The 26,001-nt window shown below is 33.5% G+C and overlaps 1 pseudogene; it reads left to right on the top strand.

Moving 5' to 3' along the window:
• Positions 1–227: 227 nt before the first annotated feature.
• LOC115984255 lies at positions 228–26,001 on the top strand (annotated as a pseudogene).

The following is a 26,001-nucleotide window of genomic DNA, read 5'->3' as shown; positions in this document are numbered from 1 at the left end:
GTCGGAAGAAAACTTAAAATTTAAAAATAGAGGTGGTTATACTGTTCTAGGTTATTGTGCTATTGCTGGAAACATCCAGATGGCAAAATGTATAATTGGGAAGAGCCGGACCTTACTTAGCATTGGAAATGGAAGAGATGACCTCATTCCAGTCGTGCTAGCTCTTACGTATAACCCCCATGGAACAGAAATGGCGCGCTATCTCTATTCTCAAACTCTAGAAGATCTAATGCCTAGAAATGGCTTCAACGGTGCTATGTTTATTACCCGGGCTATTTATTCCAAAGCTATTGGTAAGAAGTTCAGATTCAAATATATTTTCGTATTCATTTCTATGCTTTGAAACTCTAGGCATGATTCCCTTTCAATTAATTGCTTATGTTTGCAACTCAATAGATATGGCTTTGGATTTACTTGAACGTCACCCTGAGTTGGCTATCGCTCCGGATTGCAACGGGCGGTCTCCAGTGAAAGTATTGGCTGGCATGTCTTTTGCATATCGGAGTGGAAATCGGCTCGTATATTGGAAAGAGTGGATCTACAACAGTGAGTATCACTCTCTTTTCTCGATCAGTCTATTAAATTATATGCTATTTTGCTCACACCTTGGAGAGTTAATTTATGAATGTTGGTTTTATATATAGTTATTTTAAAACCTCGTTTATTTATTTATTTATTATTTTATATATATATATTTATATATATATAAATACAATTATACTTTCACCGAACTGTTTTTTTTAGGCAAAAGATAGAAATTATATTGATAACTGAAAGTATACAAAGTAAAAACTCTGAGCATAAAGCCAAAGAGGGGAAAGACAACGGCTGTAGCAGTAGGAAGAAACTGCAAAAAAACAAAATGGGGGAAACATAGTACAATTAAAACCTGAGCAGATGAAAGTCACAAACAAAATCAAGAGCTTGGGTGTGCAGCCACAAGCCTGTGATGACTGATACTCATCCAAGAAACCAAGGGCTCCATTTAAAATGGATTTGGGGTGGGCTTGAAATTTTCGAAATAAAGATTATTCCGAGCATTCCAAATTGCCCAAGACATCACCGCCCAACATTCCACATCAAATTGAGGAAGTCTGTCCACCATCAACCTAAATAAGTGAAGAAATCTTGGATAGCATTGAAACATTTTTGAATCTGCCCCTTACACAAAGCCAAACGTTCCTTGCAAATGGACATTCCCAAAGCAGGTGGCCTACAATTCAGGTTGCTGGCAGCATAGATCACACTGTATGTAGATTCCATATTTTTTCCGTCCTTGATTTGCGTTTTAGACCTGGAAAATTCTAAAAATATTCACTTTTCTCCATGGGGCCGCGGAAACACCTAGATTGACATGGCGCAATCCGTTTGGGCATCGGAGCACTCGAAGTACCGTTTTAGGTCCAATTGACCAAAATGCCCCTAGTCAAACCTTGGGTTGACCGAAAGCCAAAGTTTGTCAAAATCATCCCAAAACAACATTTTTCATATTTCTACATCAAACCTGAGTTACTTAGATATTTTTGTTAACTTTGACAAAGTTTAACCAAGTTTGACTTGAGGTTGACTTCCGAAGGCCCCAAAAACTCTAATTTTGATCCATCCATTAGAACGGGTTGGGGCCAGTACCATTGTAAAAACTATTGAATTCTATTTCCAATTACTATTCATAGATTAAAATCGGAGGTAAAACGGTTGAGATATCTCGAAAACTGGGCGAAGAGCGTCAACACACTTCTTGAGGCCAAAACTTTTGATCCGACCGTTGGAATTTCAACTTTAGTTTTTTGGAAACTGGACATCCAGATCTTTCTAGGGACACTAAGATCAGCTTAATTGGAGTTTGGAAACCCTTCAAATATGCATCAAAAGTTGAATCAATTGACCCTAGATAATTAATTCAATTATTCAAATTGATTACTTAGATCAAATTACATGCAATATTATGGAGGCACAAACAAATCACCAATCTAAACTAGAGTGCAGCTGAAATCAAATTTGACACGATGATTTGATTAAGAATGAAGAAAATCTTCACAAGGAAAAAATCCCACCGAGTGAATTTCAGGTTACCGCTCCCGAAGAATATACTAATAAAAAACAAGAGGTTACAAGTATATACTTTACAACTATATACTAGTGGAATCTTACAACTATATACTGACATACAGTTGAACCTTTACTTTAATCCCTAATTGGACTTGATCTTGTAGAACCCTTCTCCTTTGCATGAATCCTAATATGTGATTGACTTCTTTGTAGAAGTCCCACTACATGATTGACTTCTTTGCACGAATCCCACTACATGACTGACTTCTTTGAACTATTCTCAATACGTGACTGACTCCACAGCAACCCTTTTGATTGTTGTAGTCAATTTGTAGCAACTTCACATAAAAACACTAATAAGATCTTTAATTGTTAATGCCAAAGACCTTGCTTGGCACAAAACCCAAAGGCAAACAAGTGTCACAACAAGATCTCTTTCTTCTGTTTTCTGAACTCACAGGTTCAAAAGGTGAAGGCTAGAGTTTCAATAAGAAAACTTTATGAATCATTAGGGTTAGGGTTTTCTTTCTCTACCACCTTATTTAAATAGGAGCTTAATAGGTCTTTTAAATGGGCTCTCTTATTCCTATTAGGTTTACACATACCTATAAACAAATAGCTAATTAGAATAAAATGTTGCAGGCTGAATTCTGAAATCTTGTATCTTAATATATTGAGAGGTATCTAGCTTCATTAAATCTCAATAGATCAAAGGTGTCAAGCTAGGTATTGGTACTTGTAGATTAAGCTTTTCTTGAGTAATTTCTTGAGTATTTTTCATATCTTCAATATTACCACTTGTTATACTTCTTCAAAGTACTTCATGATAATCTTGAAACCACTTAGAACTACCCAATTACAACTAAAGTGCATTTTGTCGCAGGATATTCCAATTAAATAAAGATATCCCTAACGAGCTCCCCCTTTAGCAATCCATGATAAAACCTCTAAGAATAAAATGAATGTTCTAGAATACATTATACTAATGATCACATAGAAAATAAGTCTACTCTAATACTTGAACTCTTGAAAAACTTTGCAAGAAGAGAGATCAATGTATGAATATGACTTTGCAACCTGTCATTAACTGAAACACTAAACAAGATACATCAAGGCATCATGTGTGAAATATAAGACAAGTTATATAAATGCAATCCACGTGCAAGAGATAAGAAAAGAAAAGCACATGTGATACAATGAGAGAACATAAATTAAAGTAAATGTCAAATCAGCTCAAATGTATATGAAAGGTTTACAAAAACTAAAAGTACATGAGGTAATTCCTCACTACCTCCCTCAAAGCACTCTTCCCTTAACAGCTAACCTATCCACTTTCAAAACTACTCCCCCATTTTGTCATGATAGACAAAGGTGGATCACTGTGAGGTAGTCATCTCATCATCAGAAGAAGTGGAAGAAGCTTTATCATCATCTCCACTAGCAGAAGAGGCAACCCGATATACATTCTCTGGAGTAGGAACAAAACCACCTAGTCTAGACTGGAGGCATGCAATGCGTCCTATGCGAGGGTTCATCTGAGACATCTTATCAGTAAGATGTGTCAAACAATCATCATGAGAGGTCTGAAGTTTTCGAATTGCACCAATATCACCTCTAACTAGCTGTAACTGATCAAGAATGGTAGCAAGAGTCGCCTCTACTCCGAAAGAAGAAGATGGAGCAAATGAAGATGATGGTCGGGATGTGAAGGCAGTATCCTCAGCAATTCTAAACTCAATCTCTTCCTAGTAAGCAAGAGTTAGATTATCTCTAGACCTTTTGGCCTAGGCCGATAGTTGCGAAGAGTTCCTAGATAAAGTCACCTTCCATAAAGCACCCATGACATAGAAAGGAGAAGAAGAAGGGAAAGAAACACAAAAATGAGTGAGGAGCCGAGTGATAGCAAAGGGGAAAATGAGCTTTCTCATGGTTTGTAGTATCAAGATACGTATCCATAATGGATAATATCATTTGCAAAGGAAAGTCTATATATAGACCTTTAGAAGTGAATAAAGAAATTGAGCACGAGTTTCGATGATTGTGTTATAATGAGATTGAAGAGTGCATATGAATGTCATGATCATGTTTAAAATCATAGGGTTTTGAACAAAATCACGTGTCTCCATACTGAGGGTTCCACCCCAAGTAGATGGACATTCACAAAAACTAGAGGCTAGTGCATCTCGAGAGATAGAAGAGAGCACCAGTGACCCAGGGTAGTCAAGTTTTTCTACCTGTGGAACTTAGAGTACATCAACGATAAGCTTTAGTGTAACAGTGATACCTATACCTCAAACATAAGTAACGAACATAGGAACAGAGGTATTGGTGATGTATATGTTGGAGTAAACTCGTGTATAAATATACTGGGATAGGAAACTAGTCGTTCACATAGGAACTCCCATCCATAAGACTTAAACATATTGGGTACCATTGTTTGCAAGCTCAGACAAGAGTATTTATCATTCTGCAAGAATAGAACGTAGAGAAAATTCCTCCTTAAAAGCCACACGGTTTTTGGTATCATAGACCCGATCTTAAGGAGGAATAGAAGAAGAAGGAGTAGAAGATTTAGAATGGGAAAAAAGATTACATTTGGGAACATGCTTTTTGGGTGCCATGGGAAGATAAACTTTTGAGGGAGAGACAAAATCAAGAGATTTAGACACATGTAAGAGTAAGAATTGAAGAACAATGCATGAATGTGCATGAGCATGTGACATGAACAAATATCTTCCACAAATAGGGCACAAACTCATTTCAAACTACAACACTCAAACATAATCAAATACACAATTCTAGAAAATGTATGAGCATACTCCAAAATGCTAATGGACTACAATGCATGTCAATACTATAGTTAATCAACTATCCCCAAGGCCCAAACATGCAAAAATTTTCAAAATCCCCAAAATTTCAAAAACCTAGTCTAAGATGCATGAAATGTATGAAAAGTAAGAAAAGAGACAGATTTAGACCACATACCAGCAAATTGATGAAGTTGAAAGGCCAAAAATGAGATTGGAGACTTGATTTTGGTGGTTTGGGTCAAAAGGAATCGAGAGAGGTCAAAGAGAAATCTAAGAGAGAGTGCTTAAAATGAACAAAGTTGTCCCACAAGTATATATAGAAATCACAGTCTCAATATATCAAGGAGGTATCGAGTTTTAAAATTCAATGGGTCGAGAGGTATCGATAGCTAAATGTCTCGATGGATCAACCAGGTGTCGAGGAGGTATCGGCCAAACAGAATGTTGAGAAGTTGGTCTCGATGGATTGAAGAGGTGTCGAAGAGGTATCTAGAAAAATCTAGAAATTGTCTTTGAAGTTCGATGGATCAATTAGGTATTAAGGATGAACTCGATGTATTGAGGAGGTATCGAAATGCATAAAAATGTGAATTTTCAAGGTGAAAAGCCATGAAGTGTATGCAATCAAGACATGATCAAAACCATGCACCTACCCTAAGCAATCAATACCAAAGAAAAATTTCAAACATCACTCTCAAACAGGCATTGGACTCTTAATCATAAAGCAGTAAACAATCTATCCAATTTTAATTCTAAAATCAAGTTAAGATAGTTTAGTAAGTTTTTAATAACACTTGCATCACTTGTTATGGCCAAATCACACAACTCATGTACAATGTAACAAGAATAGAAGAGGTTTGTGTGAAGTGTGTGAAAACATTTGCATACAAGCATATGTTGCACAAATATGTTTGAAATTTTTATGAGAGAATCATAAATACTCACATCACAATCATATCCTTTTGATGGGAACCATCACCTTTGAGGTATATCCTATAACTCCCACATCTCCTAGAAACATGTTTGCAATCATATTTTAAAGCTTTTTGATTCCTTTTGCTTTAGTTTTTCTTTTGGCATATTTTTCTTTTTGCATAGGTTTCTTTTATGCATATTATACATGGGTATATATAAGAGTGAATAGAAAATACCCATTAATTTGATTTGAACACCCTTTTTCTTGCTGTGCAAGTGCTACACCTTGTCATAGCACGACTTTTATAAGTTGCCCAAAAGTGTTCATGATTGACGAGTTTTAGTGGTGAGATAGTTATTTATGCATTTCTCTTAGGATTTTTTAGTACTACTAGTCAAAATGAGTGATATAGTTATGAATTTTCTTATACCACTTGTTGGATTATAGATTGACCCTAGTTAATTAATTCAATTACCCAAAATGATTAATTAGATCAAATTACATGCAATATTGTGGAGGCACAAACGAATCATCAATCTAAACTAGTGCTTAGTTGAAATTAAATTTGACATGGTGATTTGTTTACGAATGAAGAAAATCTTCATAAGGAAAAAATCCTACCAGGTGAATTTCAAGTCACCACTCTCGAAGAATCCACTAATCAAGATCAAGCGGTTATAAGTATAAGGAATTTTACCACTACTTGGCCTATCCCAAAATACCAACTTACGGTTGAACCATTATTCCAATCCCCAATTGGACTTGATCTTGTAGAAGTCTTCTCCTTTGCATGAATCCCAGTATGTGACTAACTTCTTTACATGAATCCCTCTACATGACTAACTCTACAGCAACCCTTTTGATTGTTGTAGTTGATTTGCAGCAGCTTCACATAAAAACACTAATAAGATCTTTAATTGTTGGTGCCAAAGACTTTGCTTGATATAGAACCCAAAGGCACACAAGAGTCACAATAAGATCTCTTTCTTCTATTTTCTAAAACTCACATGTTCAGGAGATGAAGGCTAGGGTTTAAATAAATTTAAAAAAAAAAAAAAAAAAAAAAAGCCTTATGAAGCATTAGGGTTAGGGTTTTCTTTCTCTACCACCTTGGTTAAATATGAGCTTAATGTGCCTTTTAAATGGGCTCTCCTATTCCTATTAGGTTTACATAAACCCATAAACAAATAGCCAATTAGAATAAAACGTTACAAGCTAGATTATGAAATATAGTATCTCGATAGATTGAGAGGTATTGAGACAGGTATCGAGCTTCATTAAGTCTCGATAGATCAAAGGTGTCAAGCTAGGTACGGGACTTGTAGATTTAGATTTTCTTGAGTAGTTTCTTGAGTATTCTTCATGTCTTCAATACTACCACTTGTTATACTTCTTCAAAGTGCTTTATGATGATCTTGAAACCACTTAGAACTACCCAATTATAAGTAAAGTGCATTTTGTTATAGGATATGTCAATTACATAAAAACATGACCCCAAGATACTTGTTAACATTCAAACTTGCAAGTATCACATTCTTATGGATTTGCATACCTAATGGATTGCTTGGATGGAGGGGGAGGAGAGGAGAGTAAATGGGAGGGGTATGATTTAATGAACTTTGCTTAAATGTTTTTTAAGAGGGGAAAGGGAGGGGTTTTAAGGGATTTGGAGGGGTATCTTATCCCTCCTAACCCCTCTTTTTTAATTCTCCCAAATTGGAGAGATTTGGAGGGGGAGTGGAGTGGAGGGGATTAAAAAACTTCCTCTAATATGTCAATTTATATTTATTTCTTTAAAAATTAATAAAATAAGGTCATTATTGTGAATTTATATGAAATTCTCCTCCCTTATCACTCCCTACTTAATTTTTAAAACATCCAAATAAGGTGAAGAGGTAACCATTCCTCTTTACTCTCATTTACTCCACCCACTCCTTACTCTCTACTCCCCTTTCCCTGCAAACTTCTAAAAAAAGTGTAAGAGTAATATGATTCATAGAATGAAAAGCCATATTAGAGTTATCAAAAGTACTTTAATGAATCAATTTAACCTTTATACTATGTTTGGAAGTTTGGGGGAAGAGGAGAATAGAGGGTAAGGAGGGGAAGGAGAGGAGACTAAATGAAAGTAGAAGGGAATGGTTACCCTTTCACATTGTTTGGATGTTTTAAATCCCTCCCCTTTATGTGAATGTTTAAAAATGAAATAGGAAGAGGAGAGTGGAGGAGAACTTAAAGGCAAAATTGGCATTTCAATTTTTTTTAATCCCTTATGTACTCCCTTCCCTTGCCAAATCTCACTAATTTGGGAGAAATAAAAAAAAAATGATATGTCCACAACATTTTTACAACAAATCTTAAGTAGCAGGCTATTACTGGTTATTATTGTTGGGGCAAAAAAGTAATCTTAGTGTTAGATTCAAATTTGAATAATAATAACTAACCACCTATGATTTGTTGTGAAAATATTGTAAAAATGTTGTGGACGTAGCATCTCTCGAAATAAAATGTGAGGTTACAAGGGGTAAGATACCCCTCCAAATCCCTTCAAACCTCTCCCCCTCTTAAAACATCCAAGTAAGGTTCATTATACTATATCACTCTCATTTACTCTACTCTTCTCTCCTCTCCCTCCATTCAAACAAACTGTTAAGGAGCTCGTTCTTTTATATATAAGCATAAACAAAATATATCACAAATATGTTGTTTGCAGCCTTAAAAAATATAATCGAGATAAACATGCTATTAGCAACTAATTTGTAATCTAAAAATAATACTACTAATAATAATAAGTTGTAATCTCATGCATAAATTGCTCCATTTTAAAAGAAATATGATGGTGATTTGTTTACCTATTTACACACTTACTTTTTAATTTCTGACAATTTGTTTTTTAATTGTGATATAATCAATTTTTAAAAAATTCAATATTTATAAATAAACTTAAAATTTAGTTAGTATGAACATATATTGAAAATCATAGTTATAGTACTTTAGAATATGGCAAACTTCTCATTGATGTTTATACTTGAGTTAGTAGTAAGTTTTGGTAAGAGATTTTGTATTAGTTTCAAATTAATTTGAAGTAATTATATTAGTTTCAAATTAATTTGTAGTTTTGAACGGGCTTGAACTAGATTCAAATTAGTTGGAAGTAGTTTTGAATGGGAGGAAATTATTTTTAAATATATACTAGAAATTGCAAAAAGTTAGAGAGGATTGTAAATTTAATTTGGTGCATCTAACATGAAAGAGTGGATTAACATTTTTTTTTTTTTTTTTTTGAGCTTCTACTTTAATATCAAGCTTGTAAAAATTGCTTTCGCATAAATACATTTAAGAATAATCACAATTAGATACATATGAAACTTTCTATCTAAATCTAACACTACCAATATTTGTTTTTAAATTTTTTGCTAATCCTTAAAAAATCATGTAAGGATATTATACGATAGAGTATGTTAGTTGGTAATTCTTGATTACCCTATTATGGTAAGAAATAATAAGGTAGTTTACTTTCTACTTCTTAATTTAATTCATATTAGTGTGCTATACAATTTTGTTCAATCACAAAAATATTTATTAAAAAAAAAACCATTAGTTTTTTTTTTTTTTTTTTTTTTTTTTTTAAACATTATATATATATATATATATATATATATATATATTAGAATCAATAGTTTGGAGTGGAAGGATTTAAACCCTAAATGTCTTCATTGAAAATACAAAGAAGTGTCAACTAGTTGAGTTATAAGGTTCTTGAAGGTTTGAAATAAATTGTATGCTTGAGCTAGTTCAAAACAACTGGTTGTAAAGGTTATATTTTTAGGTTGGCAACCATGAACAAATGTAACATTTTAGAACTTAGTTTGTCTAGTTGATTAGTGTTGAAATTATCTTTGGAACAAGGCAAATGAAGTTTAGAACAAATGAAGACTCAAGTAATCAGAAAGTGGACTATTGAAGACTGCTAATCAAGACCCATTTATCTCGACTGACTGAGATTTGTACAGATTGCGGATCTAGTTTTCTACTCAGCTATTTAATCTAGGGTTTTGATGGATCATAATCATATATAAATACAAACCTTAGAGCACATTTTTGCACATTCAAGGATGCAGTGTTCTCTACACAAATTTGGAGATTTTCCATACCCTTTTGGAGCTATAGCTAAAGACCTTGTGCAAACAATAAATCCAGTGATAAAGCAAGGTTGTTGCATCCAATCAGCCACAGTTGCTGATCTAAATCTTTGAGTGAAGATCTCAAAGTCACAAATTGAAGAGTTTGTGTGCAACAATTTCACAGTAGAAAAGTCTATGGATTCAGAGTTACATTGGGTCACAATTGATAAGTACTATTAGAGGTCGCAGTAGATTTAGGGTTAAGTCTATTGTACAAACATCAATTCTATTAGTGAAATGTTGCCTTGAGGATTATTTAGGTTTAATCCTCCCCATGGTTTTTACTATGAAACCACAATTTCATAAGCTTCCTTGGGTCATTGTTCTTTATGTTCATGTGATCTATGTTTGTTTGATGTTTTAATCATTTTAATCAATAACATAATTAATTAATTAATTGGTTAAAAGTTTATTAATTTGGTGATAACTGGGTCTAAAACCCTAACACTAGTGTTAAATTGGATGGACACTTAATACTACAAAATTCTGGTGAATTTGATATCTAATTTGGGAAATTTTGCAATAATTGGCTTAATTAAAATTTTTAATTTATTAATACTTAGTTTTTTTTTTTTTAAAAAGAAGAAAATTAGCACACATTATTGAAAAACAGAAACAAGACTAGCCATAGACGGCTAAGAGAATAGAATTGATGTGTGGTGGAACATCCTCTATCCACACCATTAGACCACTAACATGTCTAGCATGTCTAGTAAGGTTACGAGCAACTGAATTACCTTGTTTGTGAATATGAGAAACACAAAAAGAATAAAAGGAAACTGTAAGAAGTTTTGCCTCCGCGATAAGGTGACCATAGGAAGAGAATGATTCATCTTCACTACAAAGAGTTTTGATGATAATCTCTGAATCAACTTCTATAATAATGAAAGGAAGGCTGAGGTCTTGAGCAAAATTGACAAATCTCACAGCAACCATGGCTTCTACATCAGTAACGGACTGTGGAAGTAGGATCTTTCATGACATTGATGCTAAAACCAGTCTTTAGAGTCACGAACCACAACCCCAATACCTACCTTGCCTAAATCTTTAAAAACAGCACCATCAAAATTGACTTTAACCATAGGAGAAACTGGAGGGGACCAACGAACACAATCTCTTTGAACAACTAAGTGATGTCCCTGGGTTGACTTACAACAAATCAGTATGGATCTATCTGGCCATCATGATAATATCCATGAGAGGGAAGGGTTTATCTTCAACCTAAAGTCCATTTCTGCGAAACCACAGTGTCCAGATAAACATAGCAAATTGATCTAAATCTTTATCCTCATCAATAATTTATTGGACCAGATCCAAAAACATAGGAAAGTGTTTTGTCCGGTGAAAATTCCAATTCGGGTCAAACTCCTACACACCAAAAATTTCAAAACAAAGCCAAATTGCATGAATCATGTCCCCAGGTAATTGTTTACATTGCTCACATGTGTCTTCAGCTAGAACATTCCGATGAACCAGGTTGAGTTTCACAGGAAGAGCATTTTTATAGGCCATCTAGAGAGAACTCTTAACCTTATTCAGAACTTTGCAACTCTAGACATGTTTCCAAACCTCCTGATATTGGCTCGGATTGGAAGAAGTTTGTGACTCAGATGCTCTATGTTTTGAAAGAAAGTTGTATACTGACTTTACTATGAAAAACACCCGAAGAAACATGGGGCCAGACAAGCTTGTCCTCTGAAAGTCCTTGCCCGAGTGGGATTTTCTTTGTCAATTCAACCTTCCGATTTGAAAACAATTGATGCAATAGGTCCACATTCCAAGTATTATGAATAGTTGAAAATAGAGAGTTTACTGAAGCTTTAGAAAATAAATCCACTACAAGAGATTGGATTTTAGGATGCTCCAAAGATGGGAGCCATGCATCCTTCCATATACTAACCTTGGCCCCATTCCCTATCCTCCACCGTGCCCCCCTCAGTAGAACATCCCTACCCTTTAAATTGCTTTTCCATGCATAGGATCCGAAATTTGACTCAGCCGCTTCCATAATAGAACAATTTGGAAAAAAATCTAGCTTTGAAGATGCGATAACAAAGAGACTGTTTATTGTGGAGGAGTCGCCAAACTTGTTTAGCTGGGAGGGCATTATTAAATAGGCTAAGGTCTTTAAATCCCATACCTCCATCTGATTTCAGTTTTCAAAGAGTATCCCATTTCACCCAATGAATCTTGCGACGATCTCCTCCCTGTCCCCACCAAAACTTTCTGATCAAACATTCAATTTCATTACAGAGACCCAATGGTAATTTAAAGCAGCTTATAGTGTAAGTTGGAATAGCTTGGACTGCGGCTTTAATTAAAACTCTCTTCCTTTGAAACGAGAGCTTTTCTTCCTAGCCTTGAAGTTTATGCCAGACTCGCTCTTTTATGAATTCAAAACTAGCTTTTTTCTTTCTCCTTATCAAGGATGGAAAGCCTGATACTTCTCATACTGTCTAATCTCTAGGACTCCCAGTGCTGTCTTGATAAGTCGTCTGATCTATCTAAAGTAGATTTATTAAAGAAGATGGCTGTCTTGCTTTTGTTTATCTGTTGCATAGAACAATTACCATAGGTCTCTAGAACTTCAAGAACTTTTTGACACTCTTGCTAATTAGCTTTGCAAAAAAGAAGACTATTGTCTACAAATAAAAGATGAGTTAATCTAGGGTCATTCTACAAAGAGAAAAACCCCTCAAGTTACCCAAATTAGCCTCTTAGGATGTCAAACCATGTAGCCCTTTTGTGCACAGTAAAAAAAGAAAATGAGAGAAGGGATCTCCCAAACGGATACCTCGAGTTGGATTGATCAAGCCTTTCGGCTCCCCATTAACCAGGATGGAATAGGTTATAGTCTTGACACAAACCATCATCAACTTAATCCACTGCTCCCCAAAACCCATTTTTTTCATCATAGCTTCAAGATAAGACCACTCCACCCTATCATAGGCCTTACTCATATGCAGTTTAATAGCCGTATAGTCATCCTTCCCTTTATGTTTCTGCATGCTATGTAAGTCTCAAAAGCAACCAAAATATTATCATAAATAAGTTTGCTTTTAGTAAAAGCACTTTGATGTTCTGTTATAATATTTGGTAGAACATTTTTTTAGCCTATTAGCTAAAACCTTAGAAAAGATTTTATACAAAACATTGCAAAGACTAATACGTCTATATTTAGAGATACATTCGAGGCCTTTTACTTTTGGGATAAGGGCCACATATGTATAATTCAAATGAGATGGAAGTGTTGCAGTATTTAAAAAAATTGAGAATGGATTGAGTTACATCATTACCAACTAGCTGCCAATAATTCTAGTAGAAAAGAGGAGGCATACCGTCAAGACTTGGGGCCTTCAGGGGAGCCATTTGTTTGATTGCTGCCCCTACCTCCCAATTCATGTAATCAGCAAATAACACTACAAGAAAAGAGTCTACTAGCGAGGATAAAATGCCCTCGCAAAAATTCAAATATCATCACAAAAGGTTATTAGCAAGGGCATATGACCTTCAAAGGCCGTCGTATTTGCTCGTCACTAAAAGAGATTTTGTGACCATACCTTCGCAAATAAATAATTTACGAGGGCAATCCACCGTCGTTATTGAACAAATTTGCCCTCACAAATATATTACCAAACGACGAGAAAAGTCAACGACTTATTTTTAGCAAGGGGGAGCAGTCGTCGTTAACAATTATTTGTGAGAACCTTCATACCCTCACAATTAATTATTTGCAAATTCCAAATTGATGACATACTTTTTAGAGACAAATAGTACCATCGCTAAAATTTATTTATGAAGGCTTTTGACCGTCACAATTAGTTAAAAATAATAGTGACGACGTTAAACTCACTTAAAACATTTTTGCAAAGGGTTAAGTGGCTTCACTATTCTATAAATTGCAAAGGACTTTGTCGTCACTATAAAGTTATTTATGACCAAAGTTTTATGTCAATGATAATATTTTATTATTTATTTATTTTTAATTTATTTTCTATCATTTTTGTTTAACTATTCAGTTACAATAGTACAATGATTACTAAAAATTGATCCATTGAAACATAAAAATTCTTATAAGTTCAAACTTTACAATATACAAAGAAATCCTGAAATTAAACCATGACATAAAAATATTGTTTTAAACAACTAGAATTATGAAAAGATCTATATTAGTTTTCCTCTAGGTCACCCTCCAAGTTGCTTTCGACCTCCATGTTATTGCTTGAGTTGTCCTCTTCATCTCTGCTAGTACCATCCTTTAAAAAAAAACAAAAAAAAAAACATTAAACATGAGTTAAAATTAAACAATTAAAGTGAATTTGCATTTGTATCAATGCTTCAATAAATAAGTACACATAGTACTATATCAAATATAATCATACAATATATCATAAACAACAGTAATAACTTTTTTTTTTTTTTTTTAATTTAACAATAATAATAACTTAATTTGATTACTTAAACCACTATCAAAATTAAATATAAATTAAAATAATATAACAATTGTGAAAAATGTAAATCACAAATAATGGTTAGAGAGAGTGCAAGAGAGATAGAGAGAATTTATGACATGTATTTCATTTATGCTCACCCCTCATTCTCCATCCATTCATTTATCCACCATCTTTTTCCAAAAGGATGTAGGAATGAAGGAAGGACCATTCTTATAACAATCTTCTTTCTTTGTGTACTTAAAAATAGGATTTTTAATGTGAAACATCCAATCAAAATAGTGGTGAAATTCACCTTGGAATGGAATCAATAGTGCTCCTTGCTTGAATCGGGCTTGATGATGAAAAGAGAGCCTAGTAATAATCAACTATAGAAGCTGCCACCTCCTCTTGAGACAAGCACCAAACACCATCACAGTTTCGTATCGTGGTAATGAAAGTCTTTCAACTTTGTTGAGTGGCTCTACTATGGAAATATTTAGAATTTTTATCCCTCTATGTTGTCCAATGAGCTTTTGATCTTTGAAACCACATGCGTGTCTCTTTATCTATAAGGTCTTTAATTTTGTATTTTATTGATAAAACCCAAAAGTTCAAACCAGTAATCATAGCCTCCCTTTAGGCTTCTTTGAGCAAATCTCTCTTCACTCTCATTTCACGCTTGACATTGCAAAAACATTTCTGACTCCATCACTTCAATTTTTTTCCACACTTGTCTACCTTATGCATTGTTAGAATAAATGGGTCTAAAGATACTTGTGAAGACCAAACTACTTCCACAATGTCTGTACACCCCATGTCAGAGAGCCACATCTCCTTGAAATGAAATGATTTTTGGAATCTGGGAGGTTCCATACTAGCTGGCACTATCCAAATAGGGCTATGATCCGAAGAGTCAGAGTGCAAGTGATGTGCCCTAGTCCCACCGAAATTCATAAGCCAATCATTATTGGCAAGCCCTTGGTCTAGTCGTTCCCAAATTGAGTGTCCATCAGCAAAGTGCTTCTGCCAGGTGAATTTCAACCCAACAAACCCAAGATGTAAGAAACCACATTCATCAATTGTATCCCGAAAGAGCTGCATTTGGTTTTGGTTTTTGTTTGCCCCACCAAGTTTCTCTGAATGACTGACCAACTCAATGTAATCATTGGAGCACAGCTAAAGGAGAGACATATGATTATTTAAATCACATAATAAACTCCAAGATTCATGCCTCAATTGTGTAATTGGTTCCCCATAAAAACAAATAAAACTCCATGCATCATCGCTCCCTTTATTCACTACAGCCCACCACTCCTGTTATTTCTTGGAACAAAAAACATATTATCAAAATCCAAAATTTTCTTTAGTTTTTTAGCCTTGCTTCATCCTCCCATATCTCGGCACACGACGGAAGGATCTTTTGTCTAGACTAATTCACCAAGCTCTTTTCTCTGTTTGTAGGTTCCCAAACTCACGACAGTTCCAAACTAGGCAATTCATTGTATTTGAAGGGGCTGATTGTCAGCTTCCACCAATTCAAAAAGGGTCCTGCCATCCTCCTTAGAAACCTATAATTTTTTACTATGCAACTTTGGCTGATCTTCATCCATTTTGTCTCCCCACATGTTTCCCTAACACAGTAGCATGCATAGTAAAATCATTTATGTTATTTTTTCAAGCCATTTTTTTCCATTTGTGTGGAACTTAATTCCCATCCAAGAGAGTATGTGTGCTGGACGCAGAAGGAATACTACAATCAAGATTCTTTGGGTTAACCTCATCAATGCTACCTGAATTTTCTCCGTCAAAAGAATTAGCCAAATGGGGAATAGATCCCGAAAATAACTCACCAGGGAAGGAAAGCAGTGGGGAGTCAAATTTTTGTAAGCCTGAATCAATCTCCTCTATTTGAATTTCGAACGTGTCCTTCATTGGGGGGGGGGGGGGGGGGGGTGGTGGGGTGGAAGTAACCCGTAGACTTAGGGATATTTGAAATATCTTTAGGTTAGCAAATATTCTGTGTATGGGAAATATGCAGGATATCGCCCTTTTACACCGTTATAACCATATTTGTAACTTGGGAAAAGTCAGACCTTAATGCACCACCGTGAGCACTGGAATTGCCACCATCGGGAGGAGGTGGGCAACTTGTGCCACCCCAAGACCTAGCACTCGACTTCCCTTTCTTCTCCTTCTTCCTAGCTTTGTAGTAACCAGGTATTATGACCACATTTTTCCTAAACATGGGGTTTGAAGGTGCACAGATTCATGGCCCATACTCCTTGTTCTCTGAGGAAAGAGTTCCATTGCTCTCTATCCAAAGATCACAGTCTTTATCGTTGTGGTTTAAGCACCCATACCAATAGTAGATATTAGGCAGGCGTTTGTATTTAAAAGAGACCCAATGCTCGGACCCTTCCTCTTGAGAGATCACCTGACCCCAGCACTAAGGGAGATTAAGTTAATTAAATTTTTATTTATGAATACTTAGAGTGGAAAACTTAATCCTCTATTGAACTTTTTTTTTTTTTTTTTAAGTTTTATTATATTTTTATAAATAATATAAACTAGTTGTTAACTTGTGCATTGCATGGAAAAACTAAGAAACATACATATTATATATGATAAATAGTAAGTATTAACAAATGAAATTTCAAAGAAAATGTGTATAAAAAAATCATATGAAATTTAATTAGTTTGTTTAAAGTTTGATTAGCACAATTTATTCAAAATTTATTTAATATTCATTTGTCTAAATCTAGTGAAACAATGAGTTTTGGTTGTTTTCAACTTTAATATAACAATTTAGCACTTGTTATAACTCTAAAATTTAAAACCTAATAAAAATAAATATTATATTTTTAACATAAATGAATGTGAGCTTCTAAAAACTTATTTATAATAACTAAAATAAATATTATATTTTTCCTTTTTTAGTGTCATAATTTTTCATTCATTTCAATTTGAGGTTTACTTATGCATTTAGAACTATGAATACAACCAGGAGTGTCACGAGGCTAGCTTCAAAAAATGAACAAATATTAAATGTTTATTTTGTAGCAAAAAAAAAAAAAAACTCTGTTTGTATTTAGATATATAATTTTTATTTTGTTAATCTAATTTATAAGTGGATAAATCAATTTGAAAATCAACAGAAGAGTGGCCTTATTTTTTAGGTAATGTTTTAGTAGGAGTTAGAGTTGTATTTTTACTAAATTGTCCTTTAGTTTTGTCTCTACTTAATCATAGGAGAATATGGGCATTTTTGAACCAAAAAAATGAGGATACCAAATAGAGAAAGTCCCTTAAATAGTACCCCCTCCATCCCAAATTGTTTGGCATGTATTCCATTTTGGAATGTCCCAAAATTATGTCCTGTTTGAAAAGTCAAACATCATTAATTTATTAACATTCCCTTTATGCCCTTAATTGATTTGTGGGAGCATTTTTTTAATAAAAAAAAAATTAAAAACCAAAATTTTGAAATCCACTATATGCGCCATCTTTATTCAAATTTAAAAAAAAAAAAAAAAAAAAAAAAAAAAAAAAAAAAAAAAAAAAAGATAAGGTAGTTAATGATAAATTTGTTTAAGGGTAATTTTGGAAATTTTAACTTTTTTTTTTTAAAGAGATAAGACAATTAATAATGTTTCCCTAAATAATTGGGTTTTTCTAACTAGACCAAATAATTTAGGACGAAGGGAGTAGTATAGATATTAGAAAATTAAAAAAAAAAATGAAGTCTTCCAATTTTATTTTTCTTCATCATCATTTTTTCTTTTTCATTTTACATGAGATTAATTGGCCACTTCTGCTGCAAGGTATATGCAGTCCACTAGCTGATGACACCAACCAAATCCCTATAAGCGTCCAAAATTCAGAGATGGAAATATACGGTCAAGCAAGAAATATCGAATCAGGTAAATTGTTGTCAATATTCTTTTTCTTTTTTTTTTTGTTCAATAGGAATTTTGGTCTGTCACAATAAAAAAATATTTTGGAAAACTTTAATTTTTCTCACCTAATAAATAGTAATAGCCTTATTTTATATTAAAAATATCGATACAACAACAACAAAGCATTAATATTAAAATTTGAGGGTCAACTATAGATTCTCAACAGATTAAATTGGGCCAGCCACATTAATTCTATTCCTCCAGTCTATTCTATCTAAAATCATGCTCTCCGTTGCTTTCTTAATTGACATATCCATTTTTGTTACTTCTTACCATCCCTTCATCTTTGTTTCTACTTTTACTAAAGTTATATTTCATGTACTTTGTTTTTTCTACTTAAACAATATGTAGATCAAAATTATTTTCAGCTTGTAACCATCCCACAAAGTAAGGGAGGGGGTGGTTATGTGTAGGATTTAACTTCTCCATCTTCCATACAATGTGGCAAAGGTCTTCTTGTTTATTATCTTCTTGACAAGTGTCTTGCACATGACATTTGTTCCCAAGACATATGCCATGGTTACGAAACTTCCACATGTTATGCCTACCAAGTCACATATGTCATTCTTTCCACTAATATATGTGGCTTTATGCCAACTAATAATTATAGATTAAATTAACAACCATATCTTGGTCTTAAATTTTTTTTTATGGTATAAACACTATCATCATTCAAGAACCTTCCAACTCCATGCGTAATGTCTTGTTCCACTCATTGTTTTTAAACCTAGACTAGACCGATCGGTCTAACCAGGTTAGGACCGATTCTATAAGAACTCGGTTCATCCATGTCATTATTTTGGTAAAAATCTCATTGTTTTTTAAACCTATTTTGGTAAAAATCTCATTGTTTTTTAAACCGGACTAAACCCGTCAATCCAACTGGGTTAACCAGGAATCGGTCCTTAGACTAGTTCTATAAGAACCCGGTTCATCTATGTCATTATTTGGTAAAAATTGATGAAAATATGCTGCTAGCAGGACTTGAACCTGCTCTCAGTAAGTGAAATAACATGTCCAGCATGCAAACCATTGGGTCACGCACATCTTGTTAGTCAGGAATGAAAAATTAATAAATATAAACCAATTTAAGTATGAAATATATTTAAAAATTGGGTAATTTCATTAACTACTCCTGAGGTTTGGGGAAATATCAAGAACATTAACCATTCTTGACTCTCTCTCCTTTGTCACTTCTCTTGCTCCTCTCTCATTTTATCTCAGACAAAAAAATAAAATCCACCATAGCCCACAGATCTACTAGTTAAGACCACAACCACCACCTCACTACCATCGTTACAAAGCCCACCACCACAAACCAAAACCATAAATTAGAATTCAAACCCACGCTCACAGCCACCCAAATCAAACTAATCCAAACACCCACAGCTAAACCAAACCACACTAAATCAATTCCAGCCACCCAAACCACCTAACCATGCAGATCTTAAAGGACACCCAACATAAACAACATCCAAGTTGAAGAGAGATCAGGTTTGAATTCATATCTACAAACAATTGTTCACATAAACAGGAAATACACAACACCCAAACAACACACACCATTCAAAAACCCACACCTAGAAACACCAGATATTTCATCAAAACGTAACTCTTCTCAAATCTAAACCCATCATCAGTGAGACCCCCAAACAGAAAACCACCAAATCAAACCAATCTATAGAGAAATAACAAATCAAACCTAGCAAACCCAACAAATACCCATGCTGATCCTCAACCATAGAGTAGAGGAACCAAGATTCAACAAAGATCGTGGTGGCTATGGGGTCACGCTGATTGGTGGCTATGGGACACACCGACTAAGTTTCGTGGTCATGGTGATTTGAGAGGAGAGGTCTGAGAAGGGAGAGGGACACAAGATAAGAAAAAAGAGAGAACATGCCAAATTAATTATTTTGGCACCAAGAATATGACAACAACAAGAAGATCTGTGGGTATCTATGGGTTGTGGAGGGTATTTTTTAGTCTGAGATCCATGAGAAAGGGACAGTAGATAAGAAAGGAGAGGGAAAAGAGAGTTAGAGAGTATGAGTAAAGTCTTTGACACTGTTTAATGACTAAATTGTGCCTAGGGACTAAATTGGTTTGTTTTAAAAAGTTTGGATTTGCTTGTTATTTGCCTAAACCTCAGGGTAGTTAATGAAATATACCCTAAAAAATTAAATGATACATCACGGTTTGACCTCGGTTGAACCTCGGCCCAATCTTAAAAACCTTGAACCTCTCCCTTTCCCGGTTCATTAAATGGTCCGGGTTTCAAAACCATGGTTCCACTACTAGAGACAATGCTAAGGGTGAAAGAGTAACATTGATTAAATTTTGAAGTGCTTTATCTCTTGCCTTCCTTTTTTGATAGAGTGGATTCTCGCCTTTTAGAGTTGTACCACTCTTATCTAGGAGATACTTTTCAGGATTTAGCTATGTACCATCAGTAAAATCGAGCAAGGAGTATGATCAAAGAATGGAAGGTATTATTTGATACTTCCAAAGCACATAGTTAGAGCTATCAGCTTGATATAAATAAGATTTGAAACGTGGGATAGAAATAAATTTGGTGTTTGCAATTGTGGTTGAGAACTTGTGGGATTGAAGTTATTTGTAGATGATTAGCAAGTCTAGTTGAATACAATTTGAGACCTTAAATGAAAACTTTAGTTAATTTAGTTAATGTTATGCATTATAATTTTTTTTTTTCATTTAAATGCATTATTCTTACTTTTTTTAATAACTAATTCACTTGAACGATGTTAGGGATATAACAAATTTTGTCACGTAGGCATTACAAACTAAAGTGTCTCCAATAAATAAAAAAATTGTTTCAACCAATCATTTATTATGTTGTTTAAGTGGTACCAAACTACCAGTCTATTTTAGCCACGTCATTTTTTAAGTATTTTTTAGTAGAATTTGTAGCAGTTTTAGCAGTTTTAATTACTTAATGCTGATTTGTTGGATTTCTATTAATCTTCTTTTTCTTTTTTCTTTTTTTGGTGAGAAAATGCTAAAACTACTACAACCTTTATAACAAAAATATTACAAAATGACGTGGAAAAGAATGTATTTGGTAGCATTTCAACAAAATAATAAATGAATATATAAATTAGTTCTTATAATTGGTAGTACAATAATTTGTAAGACCCATGCAATAAAATTTGTAGTATTTTCAACATTAATCATTTTTTTTTTTTTTTGACATTCTTAAAAGGAAAAAAAAATAAAAAAATTGTTAGGGTCATATTTTATGAATTGGTATATCATATGACAAAATACACTTTACTTATAATTATGTAGTTCTAAGTGGTTTTAAGAACAATATGAAGTACTTTGAAGAAGTATAACAAGTGGTATTATTGAAGATATGAAGATTACTCAAGAAACAATACAAGAAAAGCTGAAACAAGTTGTCTAGATACCTAGCTCGACACCTCCAATCTATCAAGCTTTAATGAATTGCGATACATACCTCGTCACCTCTCAATCTATCAATGTATGCAGATTCTAAAATTTTAGATTTGTTTTTTGGCACATGATGACAAGACTTTTCTAAGGTTTCATGCTCTAGATCTCCAGAGGATATAAAAGCAAAAAAAAATTTATAGCTATCATCATAGACACAGAGACTACTATTGAGATACATGCTTTCGTGAAGCTGCTGCGACATCTTGTGCATCTTTGGGTTATGTTACAAGCATTTTTCAAATCTTTAAATGTGAATTGAAGAACTTTGCATCAAACAACAACAATCAAGTTGTTGTGCAGTTAGTTATGGATTGAGATTCGTGCAAAGGAGAAGTTTCTACAAGATCAAGTCTAATTGGAGATTAGCATAAGGGTTTAACTATAATTTGGTATTTTGGGATAGGTTGGATAGTGGTAAGATTCCTTATACTTATAACCAGTTATTCTCAATTAGTGGGTTCTTCAAGAGTGATGACCTAAAATTTACCCAATGGGGTTTTTATCTGTGAAGGTTTCCCATTCATCAACAAATCATTGCGTCAATTTATTTTCTACTGCACTCTAGTTTAAATTGGTGATTTGTTTGTGTCTCCACGATATTGCATGTAATTTGGATAATTAATCAACTTGGATAATTGAATTAATAAACCGAGGTTAATCTATTTTTAACCCAACAAAATTGAACAACTCACATTTTTTTAATAAAAAAGTACTTATTCGCCCTGGCATTTGGGGGCAACTTATTTGCCGAAGTTGCCCAGGTCTAGGGTCAGCTAGTGATAAGTTGAAGAAATGGAAACAATTTTTGGTTCTTTCAAGTTAATGGAGATTTGATTCTCTACTCTGCATGGATTTTACAGTTTTATGTATACTTTTAAGCACGTCGATAGCTTCCTCTAGGATCTAACAAACTTCTAACTACACAAATAAATACATTACAAATCTGCATTAGCAAAACTAATCTTGGTAGCAAATGCGTAACCTACTAATAGCAACCCTAACTAACTGTTCTCTATTCTTTTTAAGTAATCGTATTTGATTTTGTTTTTTGTTTTTTCACTTTGCAGCTCGAGGATCAGTTTGGAATCTCCGTAAATTCCTGGGTATGATACATTTAGTCAATTAATTTCATATCTTACTCATTGATCATTGTGGTCAACTTCTTTTTCTTCTTTTTTTTTTTTCTCTCAAATAGTTGACTAAACATTGTTTGTTTATTGACTTAGAAATCGATCAAATATATCAATTGAAGCTTCTTCACCACCAATCCAAAAAACTTTTACTTCGCATTTGTGAAGTATTACCGGGTTTGAATCTTCAACAACTAGAAAATGGTAAGGTTATTGAAGCCATGATCAAAGCTGTCAAGCAAGGGAGAGTTGAGTTTGTTACCGAAATGCTAAAAGCATGTCCTGACCTTGTATGGTGTCGTGAAAACTCCACGGATCGAGACTTATTTAAGTTGTCCATTCTTCATCGTCAGGATGAAGTATTTCGCCTCCTATGCAGATCTCCTGCAAAGAACCCAAAATTTGCTTTAGTAGATCGCGATAAAAATACCATATTACACTTCGCAGCAATGTTCGAACCTTCTAGCGGTTCCAGGAGCAGCTTTTCTTATGCAAAGAGAAGTACAATGGTATAAGGTATAATATATATCCCTCACTTTATTTATTTATATATTTTTAATATAATTTCAATGATGAGTTGTTTTCAGTTCTCTTATGATTAATTATTTGACACTCTTTGGAAACTCTATTCTAAACTACAATGTGAGAATGCGTGAGTGAATAGGTGACTAAGGATCCACGTAAATGTCAAAATGTGCGAGGATGACTACGACTTCAATATCCCACCAATAAGATAAAGAAAATGAACGGAAATGAGATAATTAAAAGGGGGGGGGGGGGGGGGTGGAATTATAAACTGACAAATACGAAATGGAAGTGAAATGAAATAGAGTAAAAGGTTGGGTGGTTTCATATTCTAATTCCTATAATAAAAAAAGTCATTAAATTGTTAAATTAAAATAATAATATAATTTAATGTACAGAATATAATAATTGGTTATCTTTTACAATATTTAAACTATCTATAACAATGTTTTTATTGATTTGATATATTAACTCTTGTTTTCTATATAATTTTAAAAATTTTGAAAATTTTATATAAAAGATAATTACTAATCTTTTATCAATTTGATATTTTGCTAGCAAAGAGATATTATGTGTTTTCATTAATTCAATTGTGAATTTATCAAAAAAATGATTAAAAAAAGTTATAAAGTGCGTAACAAGTAATTAACAAGAGTTCCACTCCATTAAGTTCAAAAGATAAATCTAATTAATAGAATCAACTAATATAAATTAGATGAAGTTATATAAAAAGGTGTACAATTTATACCTATTTAATATTAGGTCTTAAATTTATAAAATTGTTTCAATTTAAGGTTTTTGTCCATCTCTATTATTTTGGACAGCAACATGACAGATTAAAACATAAAACAAGTGATTAAACTCTACATTTCGCTTAAGATTTGTTCATAAGTCAATTTTGCAATTATTGATCAATAGAAAGCTTGGAGAGAAAACTACATAGAGAGAGAGTCAAAAAATCAAAATTGATTCCTTAGTAAAATACAAATTTTATAAATGGCTTCCTTTTTTTTTGTACTCTATTAGTGTCCAAAATAACATAAATGAATAAAATATATGAATACAGGCTTCAAATTTAAATGATTTCACAAGTTTATGACTCTAATTAACAAAATTAAAAACTTGAGACTTAATCTAAAAAAGTGTATAAACTTGAGTACTTTTTATGTAATTTCACCTATGAATTACAATAGATAAAACCTATAGAGTGCCATATTATTATAGTTTATCCTATTTACTAGGCCTCTCTCTCCAAAAAGTTAAAATAAAAAAAAAAAATGCCTAGGTACTAGGCCAAATAGGCCTAGGAGCCCAAGGCCAAGTCGTAACTGTCATGATTCAGAGTATCAATACTCTTTTTCACTACACTTTATTATCCTTACATTACAATGTTCTACCTGTATATACTTGCATATCTAGGTATTTTTGTATTTTTGCATTATTTAGTGTGCCTATATAAAAGAGAAAAGTATTCTTTCACACTCATTCACATCCACTATTTTATAGGTCTATCCATAATTGATGTAAAAATTTCCACATTTTAACATATAAAAGTGAATGTATAAAAAAAAAAAGATGTGAAATAGCGCATGTGTGAAAATCAAAAACCATATAAAAGTAACCCATATACTATACACAAAACTCAACATGCTAACTTTCAGGCATTCAATCTTTCTCACTTTTTAATCCTATAAACTTTTCATTTATAATAGATGGAATCATTCTTAAAAAAAGGAAAAAGATGCAAAGTTACTAAGTATTTAATTTTTTTTTTTTATATCTTAAGTAATAGTCTTTATGAGATTTTGTTTAATAAATCAGGAGGTGGAGAGCATTGTCCCTCCTTCCAAATTAGAATGTATAAACACAAATGGTAAAAGACCTCGAGAATTGTTTACAGAAAGCCATAAAGTGTTGGTGAAAGAAGGAGAAGAATGGATGAAGGGGACAGCATCTTCTTGTACAGTGGTAGCTACTCTGATTGTTACCATTATGTTTGCAGCAGCAATTACAGTTCCAGGTGGCAACAAACAAGAAACAGGCTTGCCAACCTTCTTAAATGAGAAGGTTTTTATGGTCTTTATAATATCTGATGCTTTGTCTCTACTTTCTGCCTCAACTTCACTGTTGATGTTTCTTGGCATCCTCACATCACGTTATGCAGAGGAAGATTTCCTTGATTCCTTACCCAAAAAGATGATAGTAGGCCTTTCCACCCTTATCCTCTCCATAGCAAACATGATGATAACCTTTTGTGCTTCTCTTTCCATTATTCTACCAGGAAAATCACGGGTGGTCATTCCTGCCATTTGTCTTGCTAGTGTTCCAGTTACCCTATTCACATGCATGCAATTTCACCTTCTTATTGACATGGTCATTTCAACATATGGATCAAGGATCATAAACAAGAAAGCGAAGTATGGGTCATAAGTTATTTGTGATGTAGGGTGATGTTAGAAATTATTATTTTTACTTTGTTTTGAAAGATATCTAATGAACTTTTCTCTTGTGATGGATA

This window comes from Quercus lobata, chromosome 4 (genome assembly GCF_001633185.2).
Source record: "Quercus lobata isolate SW786 chromosome 4, ValleyOak3.0 Primary Assembly, whole genome shotgun sequence".
NCBI lineage: Eukaryota > Viridiplantae > Streptophyta > Magnoliopsida > Fagales > Fagaceae > Quercus > Quercus lobata.
This window is presented reverse-complemented; position numbering and strand designations above follow the sequence as displayed.